The sequence below is a fragment of the Nycticebus coucang genome, chromosome 18 (genome assembly GCF_027406575.1).
Source record: "Nycticebus coucang isolate mNycCou1 chromosome 18, mNycCou1.pri, whole genome shotgun sequence".
Classification (NCBI taxonomy): Eukaryota; Metazoa; Chordata; class Mammalia; order Primates; family Lorisidae; genus Nycticebus; species Nycticebus coucang.
Window position 1 is genome coordinate 57,238,954 of NC_069797.1, and position 10,487 is coordinate 57,249,440.

The window sequence follows — 10,487 nt, forward strand, 5'->3', positions numbered from 1 at the left end:
TGAGAAGCCTGCTCTTACTAGGGGGAGGGGAGACTGGTCAGATAGTTACTATTCACACCAAGCCCCAGCCGGCATCTGTTTTTCTGGCCTGATAGGAGGATCTGGAGAGAGACTTTGTAATAGCAAACAGAGAATAGGACCAACAGTTCTAACCTAAGATTAAGGAGTTCTGAGCTCCCTAAACTTCAGAGGAGTTTAGAGTCCCAGCCGCCTACCCCAGTGCAAGGTGGCACAGTAAAGATCCCCTTGGATCCTCACAGCAAGCCCAGTGGAAAGGGTGTTCTTACCCCCACATCATACAGGAGGAAGCAGAGCTCTCATTTCGGGAGGTCCACAGCCAGGAATATCAGATTCCAGCTTCCAGCATCTCTCCCTCAGCCCTATGGCCTGGAACCCTGAGTGTGACAGAGGCTCTGCTGTGCCTTTCAAGGACAGCTCAGCACCAAAACAAATCCTTTGGGTCCCTTATCCAAAAAAACATTATCATGCCAATTCAAGAGCAGTCAACTCCAGACTGAACTGTAGGCTGGGAAAATCCCCTACTCCAGACTGACTGTAGTAGGAAAATCCCCTACTCCCTCTCTCTGGCCATGAGTTGTTTGGCTTTTGGTACTTCTCTGATACATCATGAATTCAGGAGAACAGCCTGAACATGCTGCCCTCCCTGGAGATGGAATTGATGGGTCAAGCTGTTGCTCCTACTCAGGAAACCGACTGCCATGACCAGGAGTGTCCCATTGGCCCCTGGCTTCCAGAGGGCAGCCCCTGACCGGAGAAGCTCCCATCAGAGCCCTGGTCTCCATCCAGCCTGAGGTCTGGGATCTGCAGAAGAGGAGCACACAGGTCAGAAGTGATAAGAAGAGACAGTTAGAGCTCAAAGGAGCCCAGCCTTCCCCTGCTCGATTTTACAGAACTCGCACCCATGTGATCTGCACTCTCTGATTCCCTTTTGGAGTTTCAGACTACAGAGTACCAGGAGCCCTGAAAGTCTCAGTCGCCCGTTTGTAAAATGGAGATGATGACGATGATACCTATTCCATAGGGCTGTTTCAAGGAAGAAAGGTGATGGAGCTTGTAAAAAGGTTTATCACAGTGCCTGGCAAATAGTGAGCACTCAAACAACATTTTTATTATTTTATTATATAATGTTATTGTTATACACTGTTATTGTAATTATGATTACACGTTTTATTATTTTAGCTTTGTTTAACCAGCATTTCCCAAATCTACTGGACCAGGGAATCTTTATTCTGGTAATACCTAACAAGAGCCACAAATTACAGAAAAAGCCGATCTGGTCCAAGGATGCCCAGAGAGCTAAAGTGACTTGCCTGAGGTCACATGAGTGGTTCAACAGCCTTAAGTAAGGCAGAGCTGAGATTAGGTTCCAAGTCCTGACTCTGAGGCTGGGTATACGCTAGAAGCTTCTTACACTTAAGCAGATGCAGATGGTTCCCAGATGGAAGAAGTTAAAGTTTAGGGAGTTTTCATTATCCCCGAGGAGAGGGGATAGTGGGTTGAGACCACTAGAAAGAAGGTGAGGGTAAGAGTCCCAGTCCTTGGGTAGAATAGAACAGTGACAAGAATGATATGACAAAGGTGGTAATAATACAGCAGGTGACCATAAGCCAACATCTACTGTGACAGCCACTATGGTAAACACTTTATGTATGTATATATATTCATATATATACGCATACACACATATATATATAAAATCTCAATGAATCATGTCAGTTAAGGTTTATCGTCCCCATTTTACAGTCAGAAAACCAAGGCTCAGAAAGGTCAATGCCTTGACCAAAGTCACACAAGTAAGTAGTAAACCCACGATTCAGGCTATTAATAAAATCTTTAACTCCCTCAAGCCACAGTCCCAGCCATTAATGCTGTCCCCCACACACACACAGGATAAGAGTCAAAGTGCCTTTCTCCACTGGCCGAGGGAGAGTCACCAAGTTGGGGAAAACACAGTTTCACCTGCCAAGATCCTAACTTGGCCTTCCTGTGACAGTACACAATTATTTGGTCAATGAATGGACCATTCAAGCAAGTTTCCTCAAAGTTGAGCCTAGCAGAGGAGACAGACTCATGTCTATGTTCATAAGCTAGAGGAGAGAAAGGCCCAAGTATGGAGACTTCATGAGCTCACCTGTCATGTAAGTAGCAACCCCTTACCTGGACACCATCCCCTTGCCCCAGGGTCCATCAGCACAGAGCAGTCTCTCACTCATTCCTCCATTCACTGCCCACCCATCTAGTCTCTTCTTCTTTGCCAGACCTGTCAACAGGGGCTGGAATACAGAAGTGAACACAAACTTTTCCTGCCTCTAAAAGGCTGACGGCCTGGTAGGTGGATTATAGGAATGCATTTGTTTTGATGAAATGTGGTCCTCTGAATACCCACATTAATTTTCACTCCTTCCTAAAACCCTGCTAAGATGACAGTTAAGAAATATTTCAAGAGAATAAAAGAAGAGTCAACAGAAGATGAGAAACGTTAATGAAAACTTTAAAGCTTGAAAATAACAATATAGAAGATGAGAGCTGAAATCTGGAGTTTGGAGGAATAAGAAGAGGGCAAGAGAAGGGAGGGCAGGAAACCCATGAAAAATGAATTCTCAACACACACCCCAGGGAAGCTCAGAAAGTGGGGGAGAGGGGCGTACCAGGGAACGTGAGAGAAGTGGGAGACAGGATGGTGAACAGGGCTGGCTGAAAGTTTCCATGGACAACACCAGGGCCCCCCACTTCCAGATCAACTACCCAAAACCAAGGCAGCCCGAGCCTCTCCCCAGCCCAGGAGTAGGTAGGAGACTTTCTTTTCCCTAGTTGATTGGCCAAATCACAAAGTTTGACAATGTCAAGTGTAGAGAAAGCTTTGAGCAAATGAACCCCCTGAAACAAGGTGAGTTATAGCAGCCACTTTGCCGGGCAATTTATCAGTGTCTTTTAAAAACATTGACACTTCCCACAAGCCATCAGTCCCCCTCTTCATATTCCCCAGAGAACTCTTGGTCCAGTGTATTCAGGAAGAGGTATAAAAGGATGCTCTTTGAAGCAATGTTTGTAATAGTGGAAAGATAGAAACGATCACTGTGGGGAGGGGGCGGAGGGAGATGAGTAAATTGTGTGACATCCCTGCTATGGACTAGAAGCAAATTAAGCAGAATGAGTAATGGCAATGCATAGTGACAAGGAAAGCCCAAAAGAACCAGTTTTGGGTACAGTAAACATAGTGAGAGAGCAACACACTTAATATGATAAATTCATGTTGGCATACACTTAAAAGAGGATTTATTTCTATAGATCCATATGATTACATGTGTGAGCACACAGATGAGGGCAGAAATGCACCGGACTAATGAGAAGCTAACTGAGGGTGGCGCCTATGGCTCAGGGAATAGGGCGCTAGCCTCATATGCCTAGGGTGGCGGGTTCGAGCCCAGCCCGGGCCAAACTGCAACAACAAACAAACAAACTGATTAATTAATTAATTTTAATTTAAAAAAAAAGAGAGAAGCTGATTGGGGAACTATAGTCAAAGGGACTCTAACCTTGGCTGGGCACCCATAGCTCAGTGGTTAGGGTGCCGACCACATATTCCCAGGCTGATGGGTTCAAACCCGGCCCAGGCACACTAAACGAACAAGCAAAAGAAATAGCCGGGCGTTATGGCGGGCACCTGTAGCCCCAGCTACTTGGGAGGCTGAGGCAAGAGAATCGCTTAAGCCCAAGGATTTGAGGTTGCTGTGAGCTATGAATTCATAGCACTCTATTGAGGATGACAAAGTAAGACTCCGTCTCAATTAAAAAAAAAAAAAAAAAGACTCTAACCTTCCTGGCTATAGTTTTAATTTTTATAAGATCATATTTATGGGTTATTTCATAAATAAAAATAAGTACTATCCTAAGGAACACTACATGATGGATATTTATTTACAGAACCAGCCAAATTTATTTAATATAGTAAATACCCTCTTGTCCCCCCTACATACAACTGACAGTGTGGCTCTGGTCACCCACACCGACACACTCACCTTGATCTAGGAAAGGAGAGAGGAGGTTTTGGAAGGCAAAGAAATGGATGTGGGGAGAAGAGAGACCCTAGGAAAGGTTTCTACACCCCTGCTCCCACCCCTGGGGGCCTTTGGGCTGGTTTTACATTAAAAGCAAGAGGGACAAGAAGGGCTCAAAAAGAGTCTGAGTGCAAGGAGGGCTCCTAAGGCCTGATGACTAAGACCCGGGAGATCCCCACCCCACTATGGCTCCCTGAGAATCAGGAGTTTGGGGAGCATCTGGAGCCGGCCCTCTGGGTGCTCCCACAAGGGGCGGCAAGGCTGTCTCAAATGGTGCACGTGGCCCAGTGGGACTGGAGCTGATGGCAAACCAGAGGGGCAGGCCAGCAGGTGCCTTGTCACATGGGAGGCATTCCTTTGGGGAACTTTCTGAAATAACTGGAGAATCTTTCAGAGTGCTGGAGCAGGAAGCCACCCGGTGGGCCGGGATGCTGCACTACTAAGCCAGCAGGCATTTGGGCCTAAGACCAATCAGTACATCCAAGTACATAGATGCTGGGAACCATGTCTGCTCATTTCTGCCGGCAGCATGGAAAGCTGTGTCATAATGGAGTACCGCCTGGAGCAAGAAGCTGACTGACCACAGGTGTTTCTCAGGCAGGAGGGTAAACTGAACAGGGGCCTGAAAGAGTTGAGTAACTGACCCACTGGCAGGTCAGTATAACTGGGACACGGGAGGCTGGGATGAGGTCAGCAGGGCTGTCAGCTCAGCCGAAGAGCTGGACTTGCTCTTGAAGACAATGGAGTTGTTGTAATCAGGATGTGACGTGGCTGTCCCGGGCTGTGTGTGGCAAATGGGCTGGTAGGATGAGGGACGCAGGCATGACCAGGGATAAGGAGACCAGCTAAGGCCATTAAAATAGCCCCCATCAGAGATGAGGGGGCCTGAACCTTGTCATAGTGGTGGGATGAACAGAGTGGGACAGAGACAAGAATGGCAAAGTGGAGAGATGAAGGGAGGAACAGTGCACAGAGTGCTGCCCGATGCCACATCCTGGGGAGTCCAGAAGAGCAGGCCACTACTACTGCCACCTGCCACCCCCGCCCCAACCCAGGCCTTTTCTTGGGTGAGAGGTTAAGGACCAAAAATGAGAACTTATTCTGAGATGTGAACATAAAGGAATCCGAATCCAGGTTCTGTGTGGGTGATATGGCCTTTATTCATTCAGGTGTGCTAGCGGGCTGAGTTGGAAAAAGAAGTCAGCACGTGGGTTAAGGTAGATAGGATATAAGGATTGGGAGGGGTAGGGATGGGGCATTCATTTCTTCCTGGGCAGAATGTTCATGTGCTCATTCCTCGCTGGGCGGGACATTCTTTCCTGGGCAAGACGGTTCTATTTGGGTGGGTCCCTATATTCAGCCCTATCACTGGTCCTCAAACAGGGAAGAATTTGGTTCACTCACTTGAAGGTCCCAGCAGCAGGACAGGACAGAGCTGGCCATGCCGTGAATAGCTTTGTTGGGACCAAAGGCTGGTGTCATTGGGACTTTGGCCTCTCTGTAGCCCAGGTCTGGCCCCTTCCATGACAGCTCAGCTCACTCTGGGCTGGATCAGGATGGCCCCAGTGTTCCTCAAGTCCTCAGGGGAAGAAAAACCAGCCTGACCAGAACCAAGGCAGATCGGGGAGGGGAAGGAGAGCCAGTCCCTTGTCCAGGCCAGCAGAGGAGGGAGGAGGATCTGCTTCCCCCAGGTGCCACATTCCACACCCTGGGAAGACTGCAGACTAGCCTCTCCCTCCCCCCATGGCCCCAAGGCCTCACCTGGGCTGAGTACACATGAGGAGGTTCAGGTCCCCTCCATAGGAGGGGCTCAGTGGACCCCAGTCAGGGCCGGCTCCCTGCCCTGGTCTGTTTGGACCCCGTTTGGACTCCACATGCAAGATTTCTCCATTTCAAAACGTAAATCATCCAGGACCCCTGAGGGGGGTGCTTCTGCTCTCTCACCCAGCTCACCCGGGAAAGGCCTGTCTTCCTCTGAGGCAGATGCAGCTCCTGGCTCTGCTCTCTCTCAGCGGCTTCCATGGCCTTCACTGCACACCTGCTGAGCATGAGGGGCTGGCACAGAATGAGGGGTATTCCTGACCCCCAAGAGGGGACTTGGGTGTCCCCCACCTTCCTGTACCTGGATAGAAGCTCCTCTCGGTTTCACTCAGCTGGCATCACCTCCTCTGAGATGTCCACCCTGATCCACGCTGCTGGGCTGATGTCCCACCCCTCCTGCCATAGCCCCTGGACTCCCTGTCACACACCACAGTGCTTGTCTCCTGGCAGACTCTGGCACTAGCAGAGGTCTCATGATTATTTGGGGGAAGAGGAAGAACGGGGAGAAGCTCCCTTTTATTCATTTAACACAAAATTACGGACCACCTCTAAAGCCCTCTGCCCTTCCCGAGCTTCCATTCAGGGGGGTGAGAGGTGTAGGGGTAGGGAAGGGCATGAGGGGCAGTCAGCGGGGAAGACCACGGTCAGGGAAGGCCTCTCTGAGGAGATGGCCCATGTACAGAGACTTGAATAAGGTGAAGGAGCCCATTGGGCCTGGGGAAGAGCATTGCTGGGCAAAGGTACAGCAGAAGCAAAACCCCTAAAAAAGAAGGATCATGGAGTGCCCCAGAACACCAAAGAGGCCCAGGGGCTAAGAGGGGTGAGCCAGGTGGGGGCCAGGAGAGGAGCCCCAGAGGACACCGGTCTGAGGAAGTAGTGGCAGGGGGTCCTGCAGTGCAGCTAAGGAACAGGGCTTTGTCTCGCAAGAATCAGGGCTTTGAGCAGAGGAGTACTAGGACGCACACCCCAGCTGCTCTCTGGGGAATAGACGATGGGGCCAAGGTTCCAATAATATCCAGGCAAGACACTGAGACTTGTTCCAGGGAAACATCAGAGGACTTGGGGCACAGTGACCTGGGATAGCCGTGTCTCAAGGGCAGAGCCAGCAGTTGGGGCTGACAGATTCATGTGAAGAACAGGGCAGGGGAACAAGTCCTGGACAGCTCCTAGTTTGAGGCCTGAGCCTGCATTTGCACTGCAGCCAGGAAACTGGTCTCAAGCCAAGGTTCAGCCATTCTCCAGAAGGATGGGAGTCGCCCCCCAGGGTCCTCCTAGACCTGTGTTGGAAGGAATGCTGGCAGGATTAGGTTCAACTAACCAAGTGCCGACTGGGTGCTGGGAAGGACAAAGGCTGTGTCCCTCAGCAGACAGAGCCCACAGTCGGGATAGAGAGTAGGGAGGTGACTTCCAAGTGGGACCTGCATTTTCCATTTCAACAAAGCAGCAATGAACACAGATCAACTCAGTAATCGGGTTGATGGGAGTGTTTACATATTTTCAATTCTGACTCATCCCAGCCTCCATTGGCTTCAAGCTAGCAGGTAAGCCTTGCGGACCTGGGGGAGAGGTGGTCAGGTTAGTGGAATTTCTAGATCAGACAAACAGAGGGGGTTGGGGGAGAAGGGACTTTCCTAAGAGCAGCTGGAAGGAGCTTCAGAACAGTTCTGAAGACAGGATGTTGAGCCCCGGCACGTCCTGGCCCCTCCTGGCTCCTCCTGGCTCCAGACAGCTGCAGGATAAACATTCATCAGGCGCAGACCACCACAGAGAATCCCAGAGCTAGGTGATTGCCAGGAGCTGGGAACACCAGGAATGCCCGGTCTGGGGGCTGAGGTGGGAAATGCACTTTGCCCTAAGGAAGAGCAACTGGGGCCAACTCTGGTATCCAGGGGGCATTTTGATCTGTGGACATTCAATTGGGAGGGAACATGCACCCCACCCCCAAAGACACAGGGCATTTATGGGGACAAAACCCCCCTGGTTCCCTTGGGCACCTCACTTCCATTCTAGGCAGGATCTCTCTGATGTCATCTCCCTGGAGTACCCAAGCCCCAACCAGAACCCTACCAGCCAGACTAGCACCAGGAAGGGGCCAGGCATCAGCCCATCCCAGTACAGTCCTGCAGAGACCCTGTCCCCCCCGCCCCCCCGTGGAATGTGCCGGAGTTGGGGGGAGGGGGTGCTTCCTCAGCGGTGGCCAGTGGCAGGCCTTGCCTAGAATCAGAGCTAGGGCCTGTGGGGACAAGAAGATCCACCAAAGATATTAGTCCTAGCTCAGTAAACATACGGCCCCAGCCTGGTGCACACAAACCAAACAACTTCTTCCCACAGAGATCCGGCTCTGGGGATTCAGAAGGAAGTGCCGGAGATCAGGAGGGGAGTTTCTAGGAACCCTAAACTTCCCACTCCTGTCACGCCCATTCTACTGCACCCCCACCCTCACCGGGACCACTAAGAAACATATGAAGCTTCTCCCGTGAGCCTTGCAAGATGGATTTGACAAACTCCTCCCCTTGGAGGACGACATACAGACACCTTCCAGCCTAGAGGTTTTCAAGCCTCCCTGTAGAGCCCCAGGCAGACAAGAGGGGCTGACAGATCCTGCCCTGACCACCCACACTCACACCGGCCTCCTACATGCTCTCACATACATACCCTCACACACACGTACACAAGCTCACATGCGTGTTATACATAGTGCACACGCATGCTCACACCTGCACAGACCTCACACACTCACTCTTACACATTCACAAATACACATGTGCACACACTCACTTTTTCACCTAAAACAGACCTCACTGATTTTACACAGCCAGCTTTCTGTAAGATTTCGCTTCAGCAAGGGTTCTCCTGCTTCTAAAGCTCAGAAAGTGGTGCATTGGCCCAATTCTGTCAGTGTACAGGTTAGAAACCGAGACAGAGTAGGCATGCCTGAGGTCCTGCACTGGTGTTCTGCTGAGCAGAGAGCCCCAGATCCAGGCTGCCTGGCCCAGGGGATGATCCGAGCTCAGGAAAGAGAAACAGGTAAACACCACAGGTCCCAGCAAAAGCAGGTGACAAGCCAGTGTCAACAGAGGAAGGAGGCTGAGGGGCCCAGAGACAGAGAGGACCTGAGCCAGGGAAGGAGGTGTGGGTGAACAGGTAGAGCGTCCTGAAGGAGGGAGCTTGAGAAGCCTCAGGGTAAGTGACAGAAAGTGGTGCAGGGAGTAAAGACATGGAGGTGACAGATAGCAGAAAGTTCCAGTAAGAAAGAAAGATCTTGTAAAAACAGGCCAAGTGTATCGAGCCCTTTCTATATACCTGACTCCATTTAAGTGTGTGGTAAATTTGTTGAAATCATCAAAGCTCCCCTGTGCTATAGCTAACTGTTGTCATTCCTATTTTATGGATTAGAAAACTGAGGGCCACTTCCTTAAACTTCCTTTAGTAAGGTACAGAGCTGAGAGTTGAATCCAGGAGGCCAGTGCCAAAGGAAAACCAGGAGCAGAGGCTGCAGAGCTGGTTAGACCCAGGCACAAAGGGCCTTGCAGGTCAGACCACTGGATTTGATTCAGTGATTTTTGAGCGAGAAGATGACACATGCAAAGTATCCGACGAGTAACCAGCCAGGAACCAGGATCCCCGGGCTGGGAACACAGGGCTATGGCCCACCTGGGGCTTCCTCACTCCTCCCCTCCACCATACCCACCATGCTCACCTCAAGACCAAAAAAGCACAGCACCCCCACTCAGAGCTGACCTCCAGTGTCTCTCCCAGGCACCGGGCCCATCTGTCTCAAACCAGCTTTGATCACGTCAGTCTCTGATCACAAACCCTCAGGGACAGCCTGTTCTCTACAGTGGCAACTGTCCACGTGTGGTCCTTCAGTCCCCTTCAGACAGAACCCCTGGGGAGAGGAGCTTGTTTAAAACAAGCTAGGTTCCATCCCAGGGTTACTGAATCACTGTAAGTGAAGCTGCATTTTTATTATTTTTTATTTTATTTATTTTATTATTATTATCTTTTTTTTTTGCAGTTTTTGGCTGGGGCTGGGTTTGAACCTGCCACCTTCAGCATATGGGGCCGGCGCCCTACTCCTTTGAGCCACAGGCACTGCCCGAAGCTGCATTTTTAATAAGTTTGAATTTTCAATAAGCTTCCCAGTGATTCTGAGGCTCAATAAAGTTTGAGAACCCCTGGCCCTCGGCATGAGGTCCTTGGAATTTCGCACGGTACAGGAGACACACAAAGATAAAGCAGCTGGAAGAAGGCTAGCCGCGAGCAGTCTGCTTGCTAACAGAGAAAGCCATGTTATTAGCATGACCAAAACTTGGAGTGCGGCCTAAGACACTCGGTTCCAAACTCTCTTTTGCTGCTTTCTATCCAGATGACCTGGAGTGCAGGTAACCAAAGTCTCACTTTGCCCAGCTGCAAATCATCTAGAATTGTAAGGGTCTGAGATTTTTTTCTTTTCACAAGCTAACACGTTGTCCAGCTACAGTTTTATGGATGCTGGCAGAAGGCAGAAGACCCTGGCTCAGAGACAAAGAACTTTTTAATGCACAGCACAACAGGTGTTTGAGTTTCATGTTTGCATTGAATCCT